Raw genomic sequence first — 27,735 nt, 5'->3', positions numbered from 1 at the left:
AAAGCACATTCCCGGGCAGCGTATGACGTCACGCCGCCCAGGAGTGCAGCCAGCGCGGACCCAGGAGCGTGCAGTGTAAGTGAGACACGCCCCTTGAGGTCTCAGTTTCACTGGACACGCCCCCAATGTTTCTGTCAAGCTGCTTTGCTTTTTTACATGCAAAGCAGCAGTTTAAATAGGTTTTTGGAAGTTTTTTGAAGATTTTGGTAACTTTTATAAACTTTTTAAAATGTTTACATTATTTTGAGTAATCTGAAGTAGTTTTAAAGAGAATTAAAGCAATTTAAAGACTTTTAAAAGCCCTAAAAGAATTTTTTTAATTCCATTTATTTATTTAGCAATGTCGTCGTCATACGTGTCTTCACACTGTTCCCTTTGGGGAACTGTATGAAGTGGTGGAAGGATTTATGGCCGTGATTAACGCTCATTCCGTGACCGTAACCATCTTTGAACCAGCCATTAGGGCGGTTAGTCCTATGGCGGGAGGGTTTTACGGGCTCCCACAAGCTATACAAGGAGGGGGGGCCACCCACACCCACGGACGCAAATATCCCACTGGATGTCAACCCAGAATTTAGAGCCGGAGCTCCGACTACACTTGCCGGGACTGTCTGGAGCGGGGTTCGAAACCCTACCCTGATCTGGCCCAGCGGCAGGGATCCTACCGCTATGACAAACGCCCAATCCGATTAGCAACGTGAAATGGCAGCATAGGGCTCCAGTCACGGGGAGGGAAAAGGCGCAGGAAACGTATGGGTGTCACCTTTTGTGCGGAGTGGGCCTTTTGCGTAGCAGTAAGCATCCCCGCCGCTGGGCCAGAAGGAGTAGGGTTTTGAACCCCACTCCAGACAGTCCCGGCAAGTGGAGTCGGAGCTCCAACTTTAAATTCTGGGTGGACATCCAGCGGGATACTTGCGTCCGTGGGTGTTGGTGGCCCCCCCCCCTTAGATGGGTTGTGGGAGCCCGTAAAACCCTCCCGCCATAGGACTAACCACCCTAATGGCTGGTTCAAAGATGGTTACGGTCACGGAATGAGCGTTAATCACGGCCATAAATCCTTCCACCACTTCATACAGTTCCCCAAAGGGAACAGTGTGAGGATACGTCCGATGATGACCTCTTGCGCAATGCACCTCCTTGGACCCTCAGTCGCAGATGCGAGGCGGCAAGTCGTGCAAGTGTTAAATTTTTTATTTTATTGACATGTAAAATGTTGGCCCAATAATTCCCTTCCAAATGCGCTAGTACGGTCGGGGTACTTACGCATCTGGCCGGATGAAATGCCGGTTTTCAGCATGCACAGTGCATGTGGGGAAAACCGGCATTTCCTGTCTTCTGAACGAAGGGGTTCAGAGGCAGAACGCGTGCGACTGCACATGCAGCGTGTGCGCAGTATAATTCGCCGCTTTCATTAATGCTTTCAGTGAGGTCCAGTCATTACAACTTACACATGAAAAAAGCATGGGTACAGTTGCTACAGAGGCTGCGGAGGAAGATATTTCTTATCGTGGAGCTTCTGAAAGTATGTATGTCTGTATATATTCCTTTGCGTGTTATGTATATATTCCTTTACTTATGTGTATGAATGTATTATTTAATTATGACTTTCAGAGAAAGTAACTTATTGGAAAATCATAATTAAAAACATACATTCATAGTAAAGGAATATAAAACATACATACATATACGTAAAGGAATATATGTGGACATACATACATAACTCATTCTCACATTCCATTCACACAGCCACAATTGCTCCTTCTACCTACCGTTCTGAAAACCCTTTTAAAAAAAAAAAAATTTTAACTTTAAAACTTACTTAAAATTTCTTAAAATAACTTCCCTCCCTTTCCCAAACAAAAATATTGCATTTCAAAAGCTCCACGATGAAATATATCTTCTTCCGCAGCCAATGAACCACTTTACACTTGCTTTTTTTCAGTGTAACTTCTAAGGACTTAACCTCACGGATTTCATGAATGAAATCCACGAAGTTCACTGCGCAAGCGCTGCCTGTGCAGTCGCACGCGCTCGAGGTCTGGAAATGCCGGCGTTCCCCGCATGCGCTGTTCATGCTGAACGCCGGCATTTCCAACGGCCAGAAGCGTGAGTAAGCCAACCGTACTCACGCTTCTGGCCTGGAATTTCTGGCCCAATAAGAGGTATTCAAAACGAGACGAGATGGTGATAGGACTAGTGGAGACAAAAGACGGCTCAGATTAGGTGTGAAATATTCTGGCAGAATGAGAGACAGCTGCCATGTGGGAGAGAGAAAAAAAAGGAAAGGGGTGGGGGGGGAAGGGAGAAACCGCAAAGGGGTGGATAAAAAATATAAGTAAAAATGTAATAGGGGCCTAGGTTATGATCTGAAATTGTTGAACTCGATATTGAGTCCAGAAGGCTGCAAAGTGCCAAGTCGGAAGATGAGGTGCTGTTCCTCGAGTTTACGTTGAGCTTCCGTGGAACAATGCAAGAGGCCAAGGACGGGGAGGTCCGAGTGGGAATGGAGCGGTGAATTAAAATGACAGGCGACCGGAAGCTCGGGGTCACCCTTACGGACTGAACGGAGGTGTTCCGCAAAGCGGTCACCCAATCTGTGTTTGGTCTCCCCAATGTAGAGGAGACTGCATCGTGAGCAGCGAATACAGTATACTAGATTGCAAGAAGTACAAGTAAATCACTGTTTCACCTGGAAGGGATGTTTGGGGCCCTGGACAGTGGGAAGGGGGGAGGTATAGGGGCAGGTGTTACATCTCCTGCGCTTGCACGGGAAGGTGCCAGGTGAAGGGGAAGGGGTGCTGGGGGTGATAGAGGAGCGGACTAGGGTGTCTCGGAGGGAGCGGTCCCTACGGAAGGCTGAAAGGGGAGGGGAGGGGAAGATGCGTTTGGTGGTGGGATCACGTTGGAGGCAGCGGAAATGGCGGAGGATGATCCGTTGAATGTGGAGGCTGGTGGGGTGAAAGGTGAGGACAAGGGGAACTCTATCGTGGTTCTGGGAGGGAGGGGCAGGGGTGAGGACAGAAGTGCGGGAGATAGAACGGACACGGTCGAGGGCCGTGTCAACCACGGTAGAGGGGAATCCTCGGTTGAGGAAAAAGGAAGACATGTCGGAAGCACTGGTGTGGAAGGTGGCATCGTTGGAGCAGATGCGGCGGAGATGGAGAAACTGGGAGAATGGAATAGAGTCCTTACAGGAGGCGGGGTGGGACAAAGTGTAGTCCAGGTAGCTGTGCGAGTCAGTGGGCTTGTAGTGAATATTGGTCAATAACCTATCCCCAGAGATGGAGACGGAGAAGTCGAGGAAGGGAAGGGAAGAGTTGGCAATGGACCATGTGAAGGTGAGGGAAGGGTGGAAATTGGAGGCAAAGTGAATGAAATTGTCAAGTTCAGGGCGAGAGCAGGAACCGGCACCGATACAGTCATCAATGTATCGGAAAAAGAGGTGAGGGAGGGGACCTGAGTAGGACTGGAACAAAGAGTGTTCCACATATCCCACAAAAAGCCAGGCATAGCTAGGACCCATGCGGGTACCCATAGCAACACCTTTGATTTGGAGCAAATGAGTGGAGTTAAAGGAGAAGTTGTTCAATGTGAGAACAAGTTCAGCCAGGCGGAGGAGGGTAGTGGGGGATGGGGACTGGTCAGGCCTCTGTTCAAGGAAGAAGCGGAGCGCCCTCAGGCCATCCTGGTGGGGGATGGAGGTGTAGAGGGATTGTACATCCATGGCGAAAAGGAAGTGGTTGGGGCCAGGAAACTGGAAACTGTTAAAGTGGCGGAGGGCGTCCGAAGAGTCGCGGATGTAGGTGGGAAGAGACTGGACAAGGGGAGAAAAGATAGAGTCGAGATAGGAAGAGATAAGATCCATGGGGCAAGAACAGGCTGAAATGATGGGTCTACCAGGGCAGTCCTGTTTGTAGATCTTGGGAAGGAGGTAGAAGCGGGCTGTGCGGGGTTGGGGAACTATGAGGTTGGTGGCCGCGGGGGGAAGATCTCCAGAGGAGATGAGGTTAGTGACAGTCTTGGAAACGGTGGTTTGATGTTCGGTAGTGGGGTCATGGTCCAGGTGGAGGTAGGAGGAGGTGTCGTAGAGTTGGCATTCAGCTTCTGCTAGGTAGAGGTCAGTTCGCCAAACAACAACAGCACCACCCTTGTCAGCAGGTTTAATGACAATGTCAGGGTTGGATCTAAGAGAATGGAGTGCCGCAAGTTCAGAGGGCGGTAGGTTGGAGTGAGTGAGGGGAGCAGAGAAATGGAGACGGCCGATGTCACGGTGGCAGTTAGCGATGAAAAGATCTAGAGAGGGTAAAAGGCCAGGGGGAGGGGTCCAGGTAGAACAGGAATTCTGAAAGGGGGAGAAAGGGTCAGTCATGCGGGGGGAAGACTCCTGGCCAGAGAAGTGGGCACGGAGACGAAGGCGGCGGAAAAAGAGCTCAACATCGTGCTGAGCTCGAAATTCATTGAGGTGGGGGCGTAAGGGGATCTTATCAGAGATGCAAGAAATCCTGGTACAGGAAGAATAACCAAACATAAAATAAAATTTTACACAATTAAATTTTACTGGCCACATCCTCAATTATTCTATTTTCATCCAGAAACTGACATTTTCTCTAATCTTACACAGATGAATAGATTTTGAATTCCCCAACAAAATCGACGATAACCATTGAATAATTTACCCTTCCATTTGCCTAGTACAATTTTGTTCTTCATTCTCCCTTTAAATCTCTTACAGCACTGAAACAATGGGTGGACAATAAATGAACACTAACTTTACACGTTTAACAGAGACATAAGACTATAATTTTCTCTAGTGCAGTACTGAGGGAGTGTTGCATTGTCGGAGGTGCTCTTTTTCAATCGAGACGTTAAACCGAGGCCCCATTTACCCTCTCAGGTGGATATGAAAAATCCCATGGCACTATTTCGAAGAAGAGCAGAAGGGTTTTCCCCGGTGTCCTGGCCAATATTTATCCCTCAACTAACATCACTGAAAACAGACTATCTGGTCATTATCACATTCCTGCTTATGGGAGTTTGCTGTGCGAAAAATTGGCTGCCATGTTTTCTATATTACAACCGTGACAACACTTCAAAAGTACTTAATTGGCTGCAAAGCGCGTTGGGACGTCCTGAGGTCATGAAAGGCTCTATATAAATGCAAGTTTTCCTTTCTTTGCATGGCAATTTATTGTCAAGAGTAAAATTAAGCCAGCCAGTTTAAGCACATTTTCAATAATGTGCGTTAACCACCCTAACACACTCGAAGTGAGGGTCAAAGTTTTCACATGGTAATATCAACAGTAAGGCGATACAGAAAACAGAATCCCATCCTTACTGAAAAAATCCTGAAGGTTCAGGTCACAGAGGTGGAATTCATTGTAAATGGCAATTTAAATCAAGGCCCTTTGGAGGTTTGGGGCCACTTTAAATCATTCCTCATCTCTCTCCCTCCCAAAAAGCACGTGAAGAAGCTGCTGAGAGACTGAATCCAATTTACCAATTGAAGAACCTGATTGGATGTCAAGAAGAAGCGTAATTATGTGAAAGCTGCTAACAAAGATAAGATTGTATTTGACCAACTGGAGAAGGATGCCAGACCTAAAGGAAACCTACGCACTGTAGAGAGATTGATGGCTTTTATTTTAATTGACTGCTTGAATATGATCATGGCAGAACTACCATTAATTTTGATATCACCATTTTGCCACACATTAAAGGATTTACAAATCATCTCGAAGTCACCTTCAACTAAGTGCAAAATAGCATTCAACAACATCTCTCGTCCAGCCACTAATGGCTGCTAACCTCTAATGTCATAAAAGGGGCAAATATACTTATTTATGCATGTTAATTAATTATGGCATTCTCAGATGCTTTTCATTTGTTCCCTCTACAAGTTACCTGGAACTATTAGAAATTCCAAAGGCATCTGAGGCAACCAGAAACAGTCCAATAAAGGTGATAGAGGGACGGGAGCACAATCTGTATATCAGATTCGCTGAGGTTAGCAATTGTTTGTAGTCTGCTTCGTGTGAGATTTTTAGAAATTCAGAAGGTGGTCCAAGCTGCTCTCATTCAGGTAGATGTTTACAGGAAACTCTGCAGACTGCACTTCGGTTGTGCCTGAGCTATCATGGGCAGAATGAGGGCTCTTTGGTTAACATTGCTTTTATGGTGACAATAGCATAATTGCAACCCTCAAGTTAGTTGACAGAAGACTACAATATCCCAAGTCAAATCAGTCAGCACCACTAAGCCCTTTATCAACCTTGTCCTCAGTCTATGAAATTGGATAGGTGCACATCATCACCAGCAGTGTCATTACTGGCTGCACAGGAGAATTATAAATAAATGCCTAACTATACACCGAGTTGTACAGAGACTTCATCGGATTTAAAAAACCATAAAACAGGGTTCATTATATATCTTTGTAAAATAAATGCTTTTGCAACAACCCTTCACTCCTTGTAAAATAATGGGCCTGAATTTGCGGTCAGACTCTTTCCGTGGGCGGATGTCTCTGAATCGCAATAAATCTATGCACCGACCTAATGGTCCTGGATCCACGGAGACTTGCGCTCCTGGGCCTGCAGGCGTACGCATGGGTAAAGGACCATGTATCCCGGGGCGCAGGTGGTTCGCAAGCGTCCCTAGGATCACGTGGGCCGGCCCAACCAATCAAAGGAGATTCCATTTATGCTTATGGGGATTCCATTTACGTACGGTATCCCCATAAGCTTAATAGGAATCCCTGAAATAAAAAAATCATTACGTTTCAACTTAATTAAAATACAATTTAAACATTTAAAACAAAAATTTAATATTTTGAAAAATAAATTTAAACATTTTTCAAGGGGCCAAAAATCCAAACTTATTTTACAGGTTTTTGAATGTTAAAATGATTTTTTTTTTATTTTAATATTTATTTTCACCCTTATGCTGATAAAAGAAGGCCTCACGCCTGCTTTAACCAGGCGTAGGAGTTTCATGGGCATTCGCTGGGCAACAGTTGGGCAAATAGACCAACTGTCCACCAGCGAAAGTCCATTTCCTGCGCATGCGGAGGATCTGTCAAGAAGATTCTTGACAGATCGCAAGTTCTGGGTTTTTGCGCATACACAGCCCATGCATAAACCTGGAACTTGCGAGGCACGTATGGCTGCGTACGCTGTCATAGGTTGTGGAAAATCCAGGCCAATGACATTGGATATCAGGAGTAAACTTGAGAATCATCTGTGCAATAACCGTCAGTTAACAGCAGTCAGTATACATACAAGAAGGGGAATTGACAACCCAATTAAACTGTGCTAAGCCCTATGATGTGGAGTACATCAACTTTCAAAAGGCTTTTGCTTAAGTTTCACATTGAATACTTTAAATTAAAATGTGGGAGTAGATCTTCGGACACAGGTTCAAACTAGGGAACTGTACATTTAGGACTGATAAAGAAATTCTCCTTCACACAAAGAGTGATCAATATGTGGAATAAACATCCATTGGAGGCAAAAACCCTAAAATAATTTAAGAAGCATTCAAATGCTACAATGTCTCTGGTTGAATAGCCTTCCTCATCCTTAATTATCTTGTGAAATGTATCAAATGCGCACAATGTACATCAATTATATTCATGTACAAAACCTGCACTGCTGGGATAATTTGCCTACAAAACAGTAACTCCAGAACCAGGGGTCACAGTCTAAGGATAAGGGGTAAGCCATTTAGGACAGAAATGAGGAGGAATTTCTTCACCCAGGGAGTGGTGAACCTGTGGAATTCTCTACCACAGAAGGCAGTAGAGGCCAATTCATTAAATATATTCAAGAAGGAGTTGGATATATTTGTTAAGGCTAAAGGGGTCAAGGGGTATGGGGAGAAAGCAGGGACAGGGTACTGAATTTGGATGATCAGCCATGATCGCATTGAATGGCGGAGCAGGCTCGATGGGCCGAATGGCCTACTCCTGCTCCTATCTTCTATGTTTCTATGTTAACTGCACTTCAAAAATGCAATTCTTTGGTTGAAAAGACCTCTGGGATGTTCTGAGAATGTGTAAGATGCTATATAAATGCACATTCACTCTTTAATTTATCCAAAGTCATCTTGCTCACATTACCCAGTTTACTTTTTAAAATATGTGATTACAAGACATTTAAAAAAAAAGCAAATTACACCCATTGGAGTAGTGCAGTTGAATTGATTGTGATGGCCTTTTAAACTTTTATCAGATCTTATTTCACGTGAAGTGTTCCTGTCTCATGCTAGTGTGCAAAGTGATTTTACAATTTAATTTGGGGAAATTGTTTTTTTAGCTCCACATGATTTAATTTAATTTTTAACTTAATGGACTCTTATTCGGAAGAAACTTCAGGCACAAATCGTACCTTTATAAAGAAAACAACAATTTGTTATTAATACACTATAAAATTGACATTAGAATCTCAACAATTATCTTGGGTTTATGCACAAATTGGAATTGCCTTAACAATACAACACCTCCTGAATTTCCAAAATGCATAACCTGTTGGAAATCAAATGTCTACCTTAGACTAATTCCATAACAAAAGTTAGGGGAAAAATTCAGTTGGTTTGCGCCTCCCGTTAGTGCCTTAAGAGGGCACTAACGGGGTGCAAAGCAACTAGCGCCCGTGGGCAGCGATGTTTGCCATGCTCAGGAAATTAACTAGGCATTTTGCGGCGGTGTTAAGCACTACCGCCACGATCTCCTGCGCTGGCGGATCATGACGTCAGTCGAGTGGGCAACGCCCTGGTAACGCCCCGGACCGGATATTGAGTGGCGCCCCCTGCCTTACCGCCTGCCGCTAGCAACGACAGGTTGAGGGGAACGTTTTGCAGTCAGGAAGGGACTGGGGGAGCGCTAATTAAAGGCGACCGCTTCCTACCTTTTTTTGTTGGTGACATTTTTGCACCACGCATTCTGAGAGAGAGATTTCTGGGGAGATTCAACGCTGTGTGAAGGAGTTTTGGGTACCGAGCAGCACTTTGCAGGTTCATTTTGATTTGCCCTTCCTTGTATCAATTTAGAAGAGACTGTGGGGGCTGCACTCTCAGCTCTTTCCCATGGCCTCTCCATTGTTCTTTCTAGCAGATTTGATGTGCAGGGCTCTCCAGGCTGAGATTCAAGGCTGCAATGAACAGGGTGTGGATGGAGAGCAAGATCAACCATTCCCTTTAAGAACTGGTCGGTGCCAGTGTGTCTGTGTTCCATTGCTGATTGACATCACATGAGCTTCGCCAGCGCTCTGAGGTAGCGCCTCGTTCCTCGGCCTTTGCATCTTAAGACAGCTGTGTAGCGCCTGATTTAGCGCTCCAATCACCTCCAGGGGCGATAAAAGCCAAGTTTGCAGTCGGAGGTGATAATTAGCGGCAGGCGCTAAACTTTGTGCCTGGCCGATAATTTCTCCCCCATAGACTCATGGTTGGCTCAAGCTCGTCAGGAAGATTCCAAGTATTTGGATGGATACAGTTGTAAAATAGATAAGGGAGAACCAGTGGAAGTGGTATATTTGGACTTTCAGAAGGCTTTCGATAAGGTCCCGCATAAGAGGTTAGCATGTAAAGTTAAGGCACATGGGATTGGGGGCAAGGTATTTTGTTGGATAGAAAACTGGTTGGCAGACAGAAAGCAAAGAGTTGGAATAAACGGGTCTTTTTCCGAGTGGCAGGCAGTGACTAGTGGGGTACCGCAGGGATCGGTCCTTGGACCCCGGCTATTCACAATATATATTAATGATCTAGACGAGGGAACTAGATGTAATATCTCCAAATTTGCAGACGACACAAAGCTGGGTGGGCGTGTGTGCTGTGAGGAGGATGCCGAGAAACTCCAGGATGATTTGGACAGGTTGGGGGATTGGGCAGAAGCATGGCAGATGCAAGATAATGTGGATAAATGTGAGGTTATCCACTTTGGTGGCAAAAACAGGAAGGCAGATTATTATCTGAATGGCAATAGATTGGGCGAAGGGGAAGTGCAACGAGACCTGGGTGTCCTTGTGCATCAGTCGCTGAAGGTAAGCATGCAGGTGCAGCAGGCGGTTAAGAAGGCAAATGGTATGTTGGTGTTCGTAGCGAGAGGCTTTGAGTACAGGAACAAGGATGTCTTGCTGCAGTTGTACAGGGCCTTGGTGAGACCACATCTTGAGTATTGTGTGCAGTTTTGGTCGCCTTATCTGAGGAAGGATGTTCTTGCCATGGAAGGAGTTTAGCGAAGATTCACCAGGCTGATACCTGGGATGGCGGTATGACGTATGAGGAGAGATTGGGTCGATTGGGCTTGTACTCGCTGGAGTTTAGAAGAATGAGAGGGGATCGCATTGAAACTTATAAAATTCTGACAGGACTGGACAGACTAGATGCAGGAAGGATGTTCCCAATGGTCGGGGAGTCCAGAACCAGGGGTCATAGTCTAAGGATAAGGGGTATGCCATTTAGGACAGAAATGAGGAGGAATTTCTTCACCCAGAGAGTGGTGAACCTGTGGAATTCTCTACCACAGAAGGCAGTAGAGGCCAATTCATTAAATATATTCAAGAAGGAGTTGGATATATTTCTTAAGGCCAAAGGGATCAAGGGGTATGGGGAAAAAGCAGGGACCGGGTACTGAATTTGGATGATCAGCCATGATCGCATTGAATGGCGGAGCAGGCTCGAGGGGCCGAATGGCCTACTCCTGCTCCTATCTTCTATGTTTCTATGTAGTGTGGCCTGGTTTTCTCTTGTAGCCAGCTTATCTGCTTCCCAGGCAAACTGCAAACCTGCGTAGGCATGGAGCTGTAAGGTCGCGGGCAACTGGGGGAGCTGCGAGGTCGCAAGGCCTGCTTTTACCAGTGTAAGAGTTTAAAAAATGTTTTTTTTAATTTTTAGCAATTAAAAACCTATACAATAGGTAAGTTTATTTTTAGCCCCTTTATAACATTTAAATTTATTTTTCAAAAAAATTAATTGTTTTAAATATTTAATTAAATGGCATTTTAATTAATTTTAAATATATACTTTTATTATTTTATTTATTTGATGTGTAGGTGTATTTTTTGGGGTATTCCCATTCATGCTTATGGGATTTTCGTAAATATGGAATCCCCATAAGTATGAATGGGGATTCTCTTTTCTTCGTTGGGCCGGCCCATGTGATCCCAGGGGTGCCTGCGAACCGCCTGCGCCCCTGGGATAGGTGGGCCTCTACCCGCGGGTAGCCAGAGAGGCCCAGGACCGCGAGTGTCCGTACCTCCCGGAACACCAGGTATGTGGGTATTTTATTTACGGATCGGAGGCATTTCCCCACGGGAAGCCTCCGACCGAAAACTATGGGCCAATGTGTTCTTTTGAAAGCCCTTCTTCCTCAGTTATGCTGGAGGCAATTTAGCATCAGGCTTTCGTTTCATTTTCACTACACTAGCGTAAATGTGATTGGTCATTGGCAATTAATTTTTCCTGGTACCAACTGGTTATTGTCTTCTGTGGCCTTGACACCTATACTCAAAAGTGGCTCGGCTTATACCAGTCTGGATGTACATCGCGCAACACATCAGCGGGATTTTGCACACTGTGTGCCATATATCCCAGGACATTTTTAAACACTAGAATTGTGTTTTTAGCATGCTGAATATGATACTGATGCTGGGCTGCTTAGTTTTGTGTCAGTGCTCATTGGGGATTTATAGGAGCCACAGTTCAAGGTCATAGTACTGAGCCCCTGGGACAAAATCTTGATGATAGTCACCCTTTTCAAATAACTAAGACACTGAAGGCTGGCTCAGAGTAAGTGAGCTACAGGTTGATTCCAATTACTTAACTTTTACCTGCAAGATAAGGGTTATGCACCATGGAACAGCCGAATCCCCTTGCAATTGTTGCAGGCTATCAGGTTGGCTGTAAATGCCTGCTGGCACTGTTGAGCACTCCCACAATTCTGGAAACTGCAATAATTGGTGTTATGTGGCAACCCCTTTCTCTGCACATTTTATTAGTGGATGAATATGCCAACCCTCCAGATCAGAGCACCAGTCATCTCCTGTATGGAGGTTGACAGGGTGCCCTATATTTCCCCTTAAAGTGACCTTCTTCCATAAAAAAGATTATGGTGCCCATCACCTTCACCAACTTTCTAGGAATATTTTCGGCCTTGCTGAGACTGCTAGTGCTGAATTATCTGTCATTTTAAGATATGGTATCACTCCCTACTTGGATCTAGATTAAGACCATCCAAGCTCATTACCTTTAACATTGTTATATTTCATGTTAATTTAATTGACAGTTTACAGGAGTTTTGTACTGAGTGTCATGATGTGTGATGCATGTATAACTGAGCTGTAGCGATAGCCATAGCGGAAATGAGCATTTAAGTGAAACTTTAGCAAAATTTAAGAGACTTTTCTCATCAGTCTGGGTTGGATTTAAATCAAAGTCCCAGTAATGAAAGGCCATTGTCTACCCTCTGTGATGCTCAAATCATTTGAATGATTAGGTTACTAAGCATGCAATCCTCATTGCTGATGCTAAAATTTATATTCAAATCCTCCATCCCATCACATCTCATTCAGCAATATTCATGAATCTACAAATGAACAAAAATAATTGCCATGGTTTAAATCACCATATTTAAAGATGTAAAAAAATGCTTAAGAACATTTCATTATGATTCCTGTTGTCATGGCTCAACAAAGCCATTCATGGTTTATTATGTATGCAAATATTACACAGAAAAAGGCTGAAAGAGAAAAGAAAAGAAACCAGCAGGCTGACCCATTGGTTCAGTGCCCAATTTTCTGCTGCTCATCTTGCTCTTTACAGCCATGTGGCAGTAGTACTGAGAAAAATCTTGCCTCATTTGTCTTGGAACAAAGCTAACTTTAAAACATTCACTTATTTATTTTCTTCTTCCTCTTTGCTTCACTGTCCATTTGGAGGCGGATGCAACTTGCATACAATTGAAATTCATTGACTGAATGTTAGATTAAAAGACTGGTTTCTCAATCAACAGTCCAAAGTGTAAAGGTTGAACTAGTTGTATCTCATTCGTTAACATGTAAATATGTGTCAAACATAGAATAGGTTTTACTAAATTGTCAACAGCCAAACAGAGCTCAGAAGGGTTAACCGACCACTCAACTGAACAACAATTATGGGGTTTTCATTGGGCCAGATCAGATGGACATCATGCTGAAACCAGTCACAAATTAATCAGGACAATTGAAAATACAAGACTGGAAAATGTGACCAAATATTGACACATATAAGTGTGTTTTGCAAATTATTTACGTGGTTAATTTTGTAAATACTTTATCTATAAAAATGTATCCTTTTCACAGATTCACCTGCAAATCTACAGACTCAGTCGTGATATGGTATTCTCAGAATTAGATCCATTATATTTAATTATTTTTGCATATCAGAAAGGTTCATCTCCTGATTAAAGCTAATCTCTTAGCATTATAGTTACAAAGCTCTGTACACGTGGAAATTGAATGGCCCGGATTTTGCAGTCAGCGGCAAACGAACGGCGCTCGCCATTCATTAACACTTGTACTTGCCCACACTGCAATTTGTGGTAATTAGAGATTCAAAACAAGGGATCTGTGACCTGCGTGAACAGGGCACGCAATGGTGTGTCTCCTTAACCAATCAGATTGAAGAATCCTAATTGAGACATGCATAGTCGAAACCAGTAAGTGTAAGTTTGAATACTTAATTCAATGCCAAATCATGTAGATAGCAAAATAAAAGTGAGGGAAGAAAAATGAGATTGAGAGGTAAAAGAGACAGAAAGAAAAAGTAAAAAAATATTTTTTTAATCTCCAATAATTAAAGTTTGAAGGACTTGTAAAAATTAATTTTCAGTGCCAGAGAGGTTGTTTGGTAGTAATTAAGACTTAGCACAGTGTTAAAAATTCACTTACACTTGAATGGACCAGCCCCACCATTTTCTGGCATGTTTAGTGGGTTTTTGTGGGTAAGTATTGCAAATTCATGTCCTTCCATGTGTGTGAATGCCGAGACTCTCTGTGAGATACCAGTGTAGCGAAGCTGCTGGGGGAACAGGATAACTTGGACAGTAATTTCCTGATTTCCGCATTTAACTGCGCATGCACGGATGCTAGAAGTTGCTATCCAATTTACTCCTTAATAATGGCGAGTGCTGATAGACTCACTGTTAATTCTACTGCAAAATCCGGGCCAATATTACTTATGGGGATAATCATAGTATGGGGATATTTTTGCTTTGGGACATTGATGCACTATCAATTGCTACAAAAGACTGGAGATTGAGAAAGTAATAAACAGGCTTTTATTACCAAAGAACAGAGCATGCCTCTTGTGGTTGCCTGGTATCCAAAAGGGCTGGAGGCTTCTGAGCAGCGACCTTTATACCCAGCCATGAGGGTGGAGCCAGGGGCGGAGTCAGCTGAGGCATGCACAGACAAGTACAACAATATGCAAGAGTGAACAACAGTACTAACAGTGAACAACAATACTAACAACAGTGGTTTACCACATTCACCCCTTGTTTAGAATTGAGTCCGGCGGGGTGAAGTGCACTAAAAATTCGTGTACTGAAGTCTATCAGGAGGCCTTGTAAGCCGTCCTGAGCGTCGCAGCAGCGGCGGTGATGGTGCAGCATCCAACGGCGAACCCGGTGTCTCGTTCAGAGGAGGTGTAGCAGGTGGCGGACCCTGGGGCTGCTGCATGCCGTCTACAGGGGTCAGAGCATGGGTAATGGGAGGTAGCAATGGTGGTCTCTCAGAGGCACCCGAAGGTGCGAGGTCTCGTGCGGGGACTGTGTCCTGGGGGTAGGCAGGAGTAGCGGTGGGTGGCGAAGAGGGTGTTTCAGGAGCACCTGCAGGTGCGAGGTCTCGAATGGAGACTGTGTCCTCCCGCCCGTCCGGGTACACCACGTAAGCATACTGCGGGTTGGCGTGGAGGAGGCTCACCCTCTCGACCAGGGGGTCCGCCTTATGGGTCCTCACGTGCTTCCGCAGTAGGACGGGACCTGGAGAAGTCAGCCATGTTGGTAGCGAAATCCCCGACGTGGACTTCCTGGGGAAGGAGAACATTCTCTCGTGAGGAGTGGCATTGGTGGGTGTACAGAGCAGCGACCGAATGGAATGGAGCGCCGCAGGGAGGACCTCCTGCCAGCGGGAGGTCGGAAGGCCCTTAGATTTTAAGTTTAAAAGGACTGCCTTCCAGACTGTCGCATTCTCCCTTTCCACCTGGCCGTTACCCCGGGGGTTGTAGCTGGTGGTCCTGCTTGTAGCAATGCCTCTCGCGAGCAGGTACTGCCGAAGTTCGTCGCTCATAAAAGATGAGCCCCTGTCGCTATGGATATAGCTAGGGAAACCGAACAAGGCGAAGAGGTCATTCAGACATTTAATGACCGTGGTACTGGTCATGTCCGAGCAAGGGATGGCAAACGGGAAACGGGAGTACTCATCAATTATATTGAGGAAGTACACATTGCGGTCAGAGGAGGGGAGGGGCCCTTTAAAATCGATGCTCAGCCGCTCGAAGGGGCGCGTGGCTTTGATCAGGCTCGCTCTGTCTGGCCTATAAAAATGCGGCTTGCACTCGGCACAGATCTGGCAGTTCCTGGTCATGGTCCTGACCTCCTCGATGGAGTAGGGCAGGTTACGGGATTTGATAAAATGGAAGAACCTGGTGACCCCCGGGTGGCAGAGGTCATTGTGGAGGGTCTGTAGCCTATCAACCTGCGCGTTGGCGCACGTACCACGTGATAGGGCATCTGGGGGCTCATTGAGTTTCCCGGGCCGGTACAAGATATCGTAATTGTAGGTGGAGAGTTCGATTCTCCACCTTAAGATCTTGTCATTCTTGATTTTGCCCCGCTGCTTATTATGAAACATAAAAGCCACTGAACGCTGGTCAGTGAGCAGGGTAAATCGTTTTCCGGCCAGGTAATGCCGCCAATGTCGCACGGCTTCCACAATGGCCTGGGCCTCCTTTTCGACAGAGGAGTGTCGAATCTCGGGGCCCTGGAGGGTCCTTGAGAAAAAGGCCACGGGTCTCCCCGCCTGGTTAAGGGTTGCAGCTAGGGCAAAGTCGGATGCGTCGCTCTCCACTTGAAAAGGAAGGGACTCATCCACAGCATGCATTGTGGCCTTCGCAATGTCTCCTTTTATGAGAGTGAAGGCTGCACAGGCCTCTGCTGTCAGGGGGAAGGAGGCGGACTTGATGAGGGGTCGGGCTTTATCCGCATAGTTGGGCACCCACTGAGCATAGTAAGAGAAAAACCCCAGGCATCTCTTCAGTGCTTTCTGGCAGTGGGGGAGGGGGAGCTCCATAAGGGGGCGCATTCTATCGGGGTCTGGGCCGATGACTCCGTTCTCCACTACGCAGCCAAGAATAGCGAGGCGCGTAGTACGAAACATACATTTGTCTTTGTTGTATGTGAGATTCAGCCGCTGGGCCGTCCGGAGGAATTTCTCTAGATTAACGTCGTGGTCCTGCTGGTCGTGGCCGCAGATGGTGACGTTGTCTAGATATGGGAAAGTGGCCTGGAGCGCGTTCTGGTCAACCATCCGGTCCATCTCCCGTTGGAAGACAGAAACTCCGTTGGTGACGCCGAAGGGAACTCTGAGAAAGTGATAGAGCCGACCGTCAGCTTCAAAAGCTGTGTACTGGCGGTCCTCAGCCCTGATGGGGAGCTGGTGGTATGCCGACTTCAGATCAATCGTCGAGAACACCCGGTATTGTGCTATCTGATTGACCATGTCAGATATGCGGGGGAGTGGGTATGCATCTAGTTGGGTGTAGCGATTGATCGTCTGGCTGTAGTCAATAACTAGGCGCTGTTTTTCGCCAGTCTTCACTACCACCACTTGTGCTCGCCATGGGCTGGTGCTACTTTCAATAATCCCTTCCTTCAGGAGTCTCGCTACCTCGGATTTAATGAAGCTCCTATCCCCAACACTGTAACGCCTGCTTTTGGTAGCGATGGGCTTACAGTCGCGGGTGAGGTTAGCGAACAAGGAGGGGGGGGGGACTTTAAGGGTGGAGAGGCTGCAAATGGTGCACGGCGGGCGATTTAAAAGCTGCTGGCTGCAGACTGTGAGTGGGGGGAGGGGTCCGTCATACGCTAATGTGACACTCTTAAGGTGGCACTGAAAATCCAACCCCAGTAGAACGGCAGCGCAGAGATGGGGCAGGACCAGAAGTTTAAAATTTTTGTATTCTGTGCCCCTTACTGAAAGGGTCACTACACAATAGCCACCGACGTCCGCTGACTGGGCTTTGGAAGCCAAAGAGATCCGATGGCGCGTCGGCAGGACCGGGAGAGAGTAACTGCGCACCGTGTCGGGGTGGATAAAGCTCTCCGTGCTCCCGCTGTCAAAAAGGCAGGTAGTGGCGCGGCCGTTTACCGTAATATCCATCATGGACCTGGACAGTTGATGAGGGAGAGATTGGTCCAGCGTCACGGAGGCCAGCGTATGGTCGAGCGAGTCGATGTGGTCGTCAGATGAGGCGGTGGTTGAGTCCGGCTCCCCCGTGGTTGAAGTCGGAGGCGTCCAAGATGGCGGACAAAATGGCGGCGCCCACGGTCCCGATCCCCACGCGGCTGGGGGAGCCCAAGATGGCGGACAAGATGGCTGCACCCACGGTTCGCACGCAGCGCTGCTGGCGTTAGCGGTCTTCCCTTTGCAGGCGCTAACGTAGTGACCTTTCTTCCCGCAGCCAGAGCAGGTAGCATTCTTCGCGGGGCAGCGTGCTCTAGGGTGTTTAGCTTGGCCACAAAAATAGCATTTTTGTGCCTTGGACATCGCTGCAGCAGTCGGAGGTGGCGGTCCCATGGCCCAAGATTGCAGCGTCCACGGCGCGGGGCGATGAGGGGAGAAAGCGTCCATATTTCTGTGGGCCGCGTCGAGCGAGAGCGCGAGGGACACTGCCTTTGTCAGGTCTATTTCACCCTTCTCCAGCAGCCTCTGCCGGGAGTAGTCGGACCTTAGACCCGCAACGAAAGCGTCTCGTATCAATCCCTCCGCATGTGCCGCGGCCGATACTTCCTTGCAGTCGCAGCCGCGTCCGAGTACCCGCAGTGCCCGTAGGAAGGCTTCCACCGATTCCCCGGGCTGCTGTCTGCGAGATCTTAAAAGGTGCCTGGCATAGACCGTGTTAACCGGGCGTGCATACTGCCCTTTCAGTAGGTCGATAGCCGCCGCGTAGGTCGTCGCATCTTGGATTAAAGTATAGACTTGGTGGCTCACCTTCGAGGCCAGGATTTTCAGTTTATTTTCATCAAGAGTCACGGTCGAGGCTTCCAGATACGCCTCAAAGCAACGCAGCCATTGTGCGAATTTAGTCGACGAACCCGCTTCTTGGGGGTCTAGGTCCAGGCATGTTGGTCTGAGGGCTCGCAGCAGCGCCTGCTGCTCAGCGTTTTGCGCCATCGGTTGATCAGCATCCGCAGCCAACATTTAACTTTGGTAATAAAATTGATGCACTATCAATTGCTACAAAAGACTGGAGATTGAGAAAGTAATAAACAGGCTTTTATTACCAAAGAACAGAGCATGCCTCTTGTGGTTGCCTGGTATCCAAAAGGGCTGGAGGCTTCTGAGCAGCGACCTTTATACCCAGCCATGAGGGTGGAGCCAGGGGCGGAGTCAGCTGAGGCATGCACAGACAAGTACAACAATATGCAAGAGTGAACAACAGTACTAACAGTGAACAACAATACTAACAACAGTGGTTTACCACAGACATATTTTAAGCTTTCCTACTTGTGGGTTTATATTTCAGACAGATCGAGGAGCTATATTTTAAGATTTGTTTCGCACTCCCATAAGGTTTCTACCTTCTTCTCATAAAAACACTGACTCTTGGTGGAATGGGGTTCCAAAGGTACTGGGAGCTCTCCAGTATCTTGCCAAATGGGCATTCTTCATACATGAGCCCAGCCCGAGTTCCAGCAGGCTATACCTCAATGGAGGAAGGGATAACTAAGCAAAAACTAAGCCTGTTCTAACCCAAATTTAACCAACTTATTTTAGACTGTGTGGTACTGTTGTAGGCTTCAAGTCTTCTGCTGGTGCCAAAATTCAGTCATAATCCCTCTGGAGGCTGCAACAGATATATTATTTTTCGCACTCGGTGTATGCTAAGCTCTAAAATAAATTATTGAACCAACAGGATATATTCTTCAACTAGTGGTTTACTTTGGGCTCTTCGTGAATCCAAAGTGCTGGAAAGTTCCAGATCCCACATTTGACCTTTACTTCAATGAACCATACCAGTGTAATTATGATTGCAACAACTAAGGTAAGGTGCATCACCTGGATTAATTCCATGACATTATCCATTATATAGTCCATTTACAGTGTGGGAAGGAACATACATTCTCATTTAAAATTATGCATTAATATTTTAAACATTGTTATATTATGATTTTAATAAGGGAACCACGTATTACAAATTTAGGTATGCTATTAGCAATTTAGGTTCAGGATTTTCTTTAAAATGGACTGTTGCTTAGAAAAAGAGAGAGGCAAAGAGTAAAGGAGAATGAGAAGCAAGTCACCAGGGCTGGTAAGAGCTGAGCACGAGCAAGCAAGGCATAAGTGAAAAAAATGTGAAAGGGGTTGTGCCCATGGGAGAGGGCACCAGGAAAAAAGCTCTGAAAGGAAAAGGGGCAAGAGGAAGTTGGCCAAAACCAGTAAAACAATGTATACAGAAGATATAAACAGAAACAAAGCAGTGTCTGAAATGGAGTATTGGTAAAAAAAAAATAGTATTCAAGGGCAAATGGTGTGTGCATGGTTCAGCAGATGAAATGAGCCAAGGGTGGAGAATGCATTAAGTTCAAAAGAAAAAAAAAGGAAATCAACTGATACAATGAAGGAAACTTGAAAAGAATGAGTTTGCATGAGTAAAAGAAAAAGGAGATAAGAGCGCAAGCAAAAAAACCCAAAAATATATCCAAAACCAAACCAAGGACCAGCAGGAAAGGGGTTAAGAATTGGTGAGAAAAGATATAGAATAAAAGCTAGGACAATGGCTACTGAGAAAATGAGAATCTTGACAAGTAAAAGCAGATGTTCTGAGTTTGGAATCCAGACCATCTTTCGGAACACTTCAAATTAAGGTAACAAATTTATTAAGTGATTGAAATTCCTGCCTCTGCTAATTTTAGTGAACAGGTAGATATGAGGGAAAAAAATGCTGGAATTGTGTTAGAAAGCACTGATGAATATTTTTCCCTCTCCAGAAATAAGGGAAAAAAATTCAATGTCAAAACCTTGTTACAGTCATAAAGGAGAAAGCACTACACAGCTGTGTAGTCAAATCAATAAATAGGTATTTAGCTCCATGTCAGACCTGCTGTTACTGAACACAAGTGTGAAAAAAATTCAAAGATTAGAATAGCATTGAGAGAAAGGAACAGTAAATTTTGTCAGAGAGCTTTGATGTATTGGCTATTGGTGAGCGTCAACCAATGTTAGTAAGCCAATATCACACAAAATCATGTTTAGGCTATCTGCTAAAGTATGAACTTCTATTTAGATTTTCACTGTCTTTTCATCGTGTTATTAAAACTTCAATGTACAACAACAAATGTATTTAGAATCAATTTTGTTCTGGCCACAATCATTGTGTCCATCTCTCTGTACAAACATGTAAAATATTGTACCTTTATTATAAGGTGTGCTTATCACAGTGAAAATAACCTGGTTAAAACAAAGTCTGCATTCCAATTGCTATCACTTCATTTATTTAAAGCTCAATTTTGGGTGTAAATCATTGTCATGATGATTCAAATCAACGTCAAGGCAATTAAAGTGATATACAGATTTCCATGTCATTGTACCAGACTTTTTCAATAACACAAATTATTGCATATTAACAGCTTACACAAAATTGCAGGTTATGATACAACATAAAACAGTCACATTGCCTTGGTTGATGGAAGTAGTCCATGGCTCAAAGCCTTTCTTTCCACATTCAATTATTTACCATTAGTTGACAAAATCATTCATCCTAGCATAACATTTCTTTCTCCTTCCATACGGAAAGGCTACATATCAAATGATCTCAGCATAGTTAACCATCTTAACAGCGGCACTGGGGAATTTACTGAGATAAATGCTCTTGAAAATGTAGAATAGTATGACCTAATTTTCCAGAGTCCTTTTTGGAGGGAAATTTATCTTTCATAAAATGAGAATTTGGATGACAAATCTATGAACTTAAATTGCAGTACTAACTTCCATTTGCCCAAACATGTAGTTCACAGATGCGAAAGACTGGAGATCAGATGAAGGAGAAATTAAACACCAGTGACAAAGATAAAATATTGATTAAAATATTGAACAAGTTATATGAAAATATTACACAGGTTCACTTGTCAAAATATCAGCAACTCCACAACAGAAAATGACGGTGTTTGGCATTTCTGATTGTTTACCAGCTATAACTATGGGTATATAGCCGACAAGAGTAGAATACAAATAAATGTACAGCGGGCCATACAGCATTAGGAAGGGTATAAAACATCAGTAAGGAGGGTGAGATCCTAGTTGAATAAACAATGAAGCAATGCAGAGAAAGGCACAAGTCTCGTCTGACTAGAATCAGCAGTTAATGTCAAATAGAATAGAAAAGGTTTATGTAGAAATGAAAAAGCTAAAGTTTTGGCTTTTAAAAAATAGATTTTACAAGATCAATAAACTTATCATACACAAACTAAGCATGTTGTTTTGTGAAATACTGGAAGATAGATTTTCCTCTTCCCTGTACCTGGGCAATCAGCAATCCCCACGCACAGGGAATAGGAAAAGGGAAGAGAGACCCACAACATCAGGCCTCTGTCCTCACTGCATTACCCTAGGATTTCCTGGAGCTGCCCCACAATATGTCACTGGGCCTGTATCTGTAATAGACACACAAGCTCAGCATTTTCATGGAAATTAGGGATAGGGAGGAAGATGGGCGTTTCCAACCTCCCAACTCAGTTTGCTATTCATCCATCTATTGAGCTTCTGAAAATACATGGTGCAAAGATCTGTCTGGGATCCCTATGGATTTGAAAGCCCTACAGCTGTGTTGGAAAGTTGAACACTGAAGAGGGAACAGGCAGAAATACTTTCTCCACCACCCCTACTATCCCTGCAGATGATCTGTGGGCCTTGGGACTTTCTAATTGCTGCTCTCCAGCAACAGTGTACTCCTGCTTCTTCCCTGTTGGGGAACAAAGCCCAGCCAGGGGGTAGGCCTGTGCCTAGCGTACCCACTAGGCCTTGCAAATGGCCATGGGAAAGAAAGACATTGCCAGCTGCTTCCTCACAACTGCAGAGTACCTGAGGTATACTGTGCCTGTCTCGTACCCTACAGGTGTCCATAAAAGAAAATCTACCCTCATTATCTGTATCAATTAACAAATACAGCTTCCCCAATGGCCTACTGCAGACAAAAGGACCATTAAATTATGCAGACCAGATGATCCAGGTTAACCTCCTAGTCTGTTCTGAATTGGCTGTTTAAGGGTCAGCAGCTGAGGCACTTCAATTGGACTGAAGACTTCTGGATTAGGGAAGAACAAAAATCAATCAGTCTGGGTGCTTTATCCTGATTCATGTCCATTACTTGCTGTAGAGTGCATGTGCAAACATCGGGTGAAAAGAGGCTTGGTCTCTTGATTGACTAGCCTGGAAACACTCATTGCCGTGACTCACCAATGAAGAACGGCCACTTAGGGAAGTTACTGTATGGTTGCCAATGCTGGTGGAATCAAGAGTTAGCCCCTTCGGGAGGAGAGAAAAGGAGAATAACAAAAAAACAAAAGTATGCACCATACTTTAAAAAGTAATGAATTAAATGTTGAAACAAAATACATTCAGAATGAAAGAAACACTTACAATCAAATAGTGTTACAGCAAAGGGGAGAAGTAAATAAATACAAGACACTAGTATTCAAAGTATTCTGCAACTACTAAAAAAAATTAAAAGCTCAGCTCTGATCATTTTACTACACTCATTTAAATTAACTTATTCCCTGAGGACAGAAGAACAAAAATACCAAGTAGGTGAACATATCCCATAGATCCATATCCCACCCTTATTGTACCCAGCATCCTTAATCCCAATAAGACAGGGAAGGGTTGTCATACCTGAAGAGACCAGAAGTGGAATAGTTCACTCAAGCACACATCCTTAGCAATCATTCAAACCTCCCTCCACTCCCAAATTTAAAATGTTCCTTAGTAAGCCAACAATTCTAGGTTAAAATGTTTCCTGTTTCACATTACCATCTAGATGCAACTCATTACACAGCAGCATAAATTGAGTCTCAAACATTGTGGGGAAGAAGTAGCTGGGCATTCATTTATGTTAGACTTATTATGGAGGTGCAAAAACATGATATTTTTCACAAACATTTTTATATGAAAGAGAAAAGGAAATCAATTTTTAAATGTTATTTCATGTCCAACAATGTACAGAGTTTATGTCACACACACACCTAGCCATGCAAGTCATGAGCATGCCAACTCAAGACTACAGTCCAGTGCTGCTCAAGATACATATTTTAATTACCTCTTTTTTAAAAGAAAAGGGGGAAAAATTCAGTTGGTTTGCACCTCCCATTAGCGCCTTAAGAGGGTGCTAATGGGGCGCAAAGCAACTAGCACACGGGCGTGGCGATGTCTGCGCAGCTCACGAAATTGACCAGACATTTTGCGGCAGCGCTAAACACTACCACCCCGATCTCCTGCGCCCACAGCTCGTGACGTCAGTCGAGCGTGCAACGCCCCGGTAGCGCCCCGGACTGAATAGTGAGTGGCGCCCCCTGCCATACTGCCTGCCGCTAGCAACGACAGGTTGAGGGGAGCATTTTGCAGTCGGGAAGGGACCGGAGGAATGCTATTTAAACGGGACAGTTTCCTGCCTTTTCTTTCGGCGACATTTTTGCACCACGCATTCTGAGTGAGAGAGACTTCTGAAGATATTCAACGCTGTGTTGAGGAGTTTTGGGTACTGAGCAGCACTTTGCAGGTTCATTTTGATTTGATCTTCCTTGCATCAATTTAAAAGAGACTATGGGGGCTGCACTGTGACATCTTTCCCTGGGCCGCTCCATTATTCTTTCCAGCAGATTTGATGTGCAGGTCTCTCCAGGCCGAGATTCAAGGCTGCAATGAGCAAGGTGTGGATGGAGAGCAAGATCAACCCTCCCCTTTAAGAACTGGCCGGCGCCAGTGTGTCTGTGTTCCATTGCTGACTGACATCACATGAGCTTCGCCAGCGCTCTGAGGTAGCGCCTCGCTCCTCGGCGTTAGCGCCTTAAGAGAGGTGTGTAGCACCTGATTTAGTGCTCCAATCACCTCCAGGGGCGATAAAAGCCAAGTTTGCAGTCGGAGGCGATAATTAGTGGCAGGCGCTAAACTTTGCGCCCGGCCGATAATCGCGCCCCAAACGGGGCGATACCGAATTTCTCCCCCAAGATCTTTGCAGACTGGAAAGGCAACATACATCTTTTCTTAAGAAGGAACAGTGGTTCTCAATAACTTCCATGTCAGATTCAGGGATGAGTCCATCCCAGAACCCATCGTTATTGGTACAGTTGTCATGATGGATACGACATGATGGAGGGAAGTGCTGTTCTCTGTACCAGGAAATCGCTGATTTTGTTGGACCTTAAGAGAAGCTGCTTGAAGGATTCTCTTAATTTTCTTTTTTTTAATAAAAGTTTGACTTCCATTGGGATTTTTTTTTATAGTTCTGATGACTTTTGCCTTTCTGTTGGTAGGCACCTGCTCATTTTAGATTCTCATTTTTGACAACTATCTCAATGATGGGAGAGAGAGTCAGCCTTGGACTGCAAGTTCTGAAGCAATCTCATGAAGGTGAAAGTAGAGACTTCAAAGGAGGATGAAATACAAATTGAAAATTTACTTTTGGCATGCTACCTGGTACAGCATTATGGTACATGCTGACGTCACACAAAGCAAGATATTTCCAGATCTGTGACACCCCAGGAGCATTATAAAAACCCATAAACAAATTACATCAGTGAACTAATTCATGATTTGGGATATTGAGATATTACGTTTAACACCCAAAATAAATTTTACATTTCATAGACCTGCCTTCCAGCAGGGTTTCACCAAAAGGCTCCAGTTATTCTGGAATGCAATTAATGATCCTGAAATTTTTACAGTGATTGGAAGCACAAAACAAATGTAATCTCAATGGAAATCATGTCACATAATATACATTTGCCTTGGAGCCTTTTGTGTAGCTGTGAAAAAAAAAACTTCTAAATATTTAAAGCAGCCTGTGCATTTTGCAAGAAGATGGATACAGAATAATCTATACCACTACTCTCATCTAGTACCAACTTTCAACTAGAATGCTAGCAAAGGTAAGAGAATCCCTCCTGCTCTCCACTCCCAAACTAGAACAAAGATTGTTACAGGAGATTTATGCAGACTAGAGCCTTTCTCCTCCAATTGTATTATTTTGTCAGTACTTGTAACCTATTCTTCAAAAGTCCGTCAAGGTTTTGCTTCTTTAACATCTAATGAGTTGTGCTTGCTGCCATCCCATTGCAGAACTATAGCAGTGCTGTCTGAACAGATTGAGTGCACTGTCTTTTTCAGGATGGCAGGCTGTGACTCGTGGGGTACCACAAGGATCGGTGCTTGGGCCCCAGCTATTCACAATCTATATCAATGACTTGGATGAGGGGACTAAATGTAACATTTCCAAATTTGCTGATGACACAAAGCTAGGTAGCAGTGTCAGTTGCGAAGAGGATGTGAAAAGGCTTCAAGGGGATATCGACAGGCTCAGTGAGTGGGCGAGAACATGGCAGATGGAATATAATGTGGATAAATGTGAAGTTATCCACTTTGGTAGAAAAAACAGAAAGGCAGAGTATTTCCTAAATGGTGAAAGATTGGGGAATGCAGGTACTCAAAGGGACCTGGGTGTCCTTGTACATGAGTCACTGAAAGTGAATGTGCAGATGCAGCAAGCCATTAGGAAGGCAAATGGCCTTCATTACCAGAGGATTTGAGTACAGGAGTAAAGAAGTCTTACTCCAATTATATAGGGCCTTGGTGAGACCACACCTGGAGTACTGTATACAATTTTGGTCTCCTTATCTAAGGAAGGATATACTTGCCATAGAGGGAGTGCAACGGAGGTTCACGAGATTGATTCCTGGGATGGCGGGACTGTCGTATGAGAAGAGATTAAGTAAACTAGACCTGTAATCTCCTGAATTCAGAAGAATGAGAGGGGATCTCATTGAAGCATACAAAATTATTACAGGGCTTGATAGGGTGGATGCTGGGAGAATGTTTCCCTTGGCTGGGGAATCTAGAACCAGGGGCCACAGCCTCAGGATAAAGGGTAGGCCATTCAGGACTGAGATGAGAAGACATTTCTTCACACAGAGGGTGGTGAATCTTTGGAATTCTCTACCCCAGAGGGCGGTGGAGGCTCAGTCATTGGGTATATTCAAAACAGAAGTCGATAGATTTCTGACTAGTAAGGGCATCAAGGGATATGGCGATAGGGCCGGTGAATGGAAGTGAGGCAGACGATCAGCCATGATCTCATTGAATGGCAGAGCAGGCTCGAAGGGCCGAATGGCCTACTCCTGCTCCTATTTCTTATGTTCTCATGTCTACTTTAAATAAAAGCTATATTGCAATCCATATGTTTCAGTTGATACCGCAGGTTGCTGCTCTGTACCAAAAAGTCTATGATTTGAGGAGGAAAAAAAATCAGAGTTTTAATTGGCCTTGGGTGATATTCTGAATAAATCAATGGGGTAATTTAACCCCATCCCCTGCCAGGATGGGCGGAACAGCATCGAGGGGTTAAATTGTTAAAAAAAATGGGAAACCTGACCCCAACCAGCCGCGAACACGCCATTTTCAGTTTAATGGGGCAGGTTTAGGGTCGGACAAGTAATCCGCTTCTGCCAGGCGGGTTGGGAATTATAATATTTAGATGAGGCTCATTTTATCATCAATTTGAATTTAATAGCTACGGGCTGGGTTTCCCAGATCCAGCGGTTAAGTGCTTGTCCAGCACTGCTTGTGGGCCAGGGGAAGGAGTGCTTCCCCCAGCCCCCGCCAAGCAAACCTGCCACAATCGGCCTCCCTCCCCGTGATCTTTAGGCCGCTGCACCTCCAGCAACCACTGACCCCCGCGATCTCACACTCCCCCTCTCCGCAATCTCTTCAACTCCCACAATCTCTCAGACACTTCCTCCCAGCTCTCTGCTGCGCTTTGAGCACCGCCCCCACCCTTCCCCTCCCCACCAACCCATGCCCCCCCCCCCGATCTTCAGATTGTCGGGGACCATCTCCAGCTGCTGCCTTGTAACGCAGGCTTTCCCACCAGTCAGCCTTCAATCTGGCCGGCTGCAGGACAGGGAAACTGAATTTTAAAATTCTAATGAGGTCCTGCCATTAAATTCAGTGGGGCCTCCGCGTTCCCAAGTTTCCGGCCTCTGACAGCTGCCTCGGCTCCCTCCCTACCTCCTCGGAAATATCAGGGCCAAAGTCTTCATTTTTTTTTACAATGATGCATATGCAAAGGACCTAACACGTGTCTGAGGCTGCTTTCGCAAAATTGGGCTGCCCTAAAGGCGGCTGGCGCCGGACTGGCTGCATTCAGGATAACCATGCCTACATGCTGCCGAATCACTGGACCTTAAAAAATGACCGCTGGAGGCCTTCACCAAAATCGTAC

The 27,735-nt window shown here is 45.1% G+C and overlaps 1 protein-coding gene and 1 long non-coding RNA gene across 2 annotated transcripts in view; both read right to left on the bottom strand.

Moving 5' to 3' along the window:
* Nucleotides 1-27,735, bottom strand: part of LOC147103116 (CUB and sushi domain-containing protein 2-like) — a 904,868-nt gene that overhangs the window by 720,920 nt on the left and 156,213 nt on the right. The window lies entirely within an intron of this gene.
* LOC147103117 (uncharacterized) lies at nt 19,422-23,419 on the bottom strand. Its single transcript, XR_015072989.1, has 3 exons — nt 23,136-23,419; nt 22,701-22,769; nt 19,422-22,548 (listed from the first exon to the last, which is right to left on the bottom strand). It is a non-coding gene; the product is annotated as an uncharacterized LOC147103117 (long non-coding RNA).

Source organism: Somniosus microcephalus, chromosome 20 (assembly GCF_052327205.1).
Source record: "Somniosus microcephalus isolate GS21.2 chromosome 20, FLI_Smic_1.0, whole genome shotgun sequence".
Classification (NCBI taxonomy): Eukaryota; Metazoa; Chordata; class Chondrichthyes; order Squaliformes; family Somniosidae; genus Somniosus; species Somniosus microcephalus.
The sequence above is the reverse complement of the archived record's forward strand: the minus strand, read 5'-3'. Positions and strand labels throughout refer to the sequence as shown.